The sequence below is a fragment of the Mus caroli genome, chromosome X, assembly GCF_900094665.2.
Source record: "Mus caroli chromosome X, CAROLI_EIJ_v1.1, whole genome shotgun sequence".
Lineage (NCBI taxonomy): Eukaryota > Metazoa > Chordata > Mammalia > Rodentia > Muridae > Mus > Mus caroli.
Genome location: NC_034589.1, coordinates 8,650,042 through 8,651,155, shown reverse-complemented (window position 1 = coordinate 8,651,155; position 1,114 = coordinate 8,650,042). Strand labels below are relative to the sequence as shown.

Genomic DNA, 1,114 nt, shown 5'->3' with positions numbered 1-1,114 from the left:
TCCTCTTTTTCCACATCGTTGCCAACATCTGCTGTCACCTGAATTTTTGATCTTAGCCATTCTGACTGGTGTGAGGTGGAATCTCAGGGTTGTTTTGATTTGCATTTCCCTGATGATTAAGGATTTTGAACATTTTTTTCAGGTGCTTCACAGCCATTCAGTATTCCTTCTTTAAGAATTTTGGGCTGGAGCGATGGCTCAGCGGTTAAAGGTTAGGATCACAACCAAAAATATAAGAATTCTTTGTTTAGCTCTTTCCCATCTTGCAAGATGGCGGGTGAAAAGGCGCCTGATACAAAGAAGAAGAAACCTGCAGCCAACAAGGCTGGCGGTGATGCTGCTGCCTCCAGTCCCTGGGCCACCAGAGCAGCCAAAAAGGTTTGCCCTAAGGTTAAAAAGCTCAAGAAGGTGAAGCCCTATTGCAGCCGAAACCCTGTCCTGGTGAGAGGAATTGGCAGGTACTCCCAATCTTCTATGCACTCCAGGAAGCCCTTGTACAAAGGGAAATACAAGACCGAGGTTGAGAAGAAGAAAAAGGAGAAGGTCCTTGCTACTGTCACCAAAACAGTTGGTGGGGACAAGAATGGTGGCACCTGGGTGGTGAAGCTTCGAAAAATGCCTAGGTATTATCCCACTGAAGAAGAAGCTGCTGAGCCATGGCCAGAAGCACTTCAGCCAGCACGTGAGAAGGCTACACTCCAGCATCATTTCCGGGACTGTCCTGATCACCCTCATTGGACATCACAGGGGCAAGAGAGTGGTTTTCCTGAAGCAGCTGGACAGTGGCTTGCTGCTTGTGACTGGACCTCTTGTCATCAACAGAGTTCCTCTGCGCAGAACACACCAGAAGTTTGTCATTGCCACCTCTACAAAAGTTGGTGTCAGCAATGTTAAAATCCCCAAACACCTGAATGACACTTACTTCAAGAAGAAGCAGCTGGGTGCTCGCTTCGGCAGCACATATACTAAAATTGGAACGATACAGAGAAGATTAGCATGGCCCCTGCGCAAGGATGACACGCAAATTCGTGAAGCGTTCCATATTTTTCTTTTGGGATAGCATTGGAAACGTAATTGAGGAAAATATGTAATAAAAATATTAAAAAAAAAAAAA

At 45.8% G+C, this 1,114-nt stretch overlaps 1 non-coding gene and 1 pseudogene across 1 annotated transcript; both read left to right on the top strand.

Annotated features, from left to right (window-relative positions):
• The first annotated feature begins 270 nt into the window (after positions 1-270).
• Positions 271-1,114, top strand: part of LOC110287075 — a 1,560-nt pseudogene continuing 716 nt past the window's right edge.
• LOC115030241 lies at positions 942-1,048 on the top strand. The gene has a single exon (XR_003835833.1). It is a non-coding gene; the product is annotated as a U6 spliceosomal RNA (small nuclear RNA).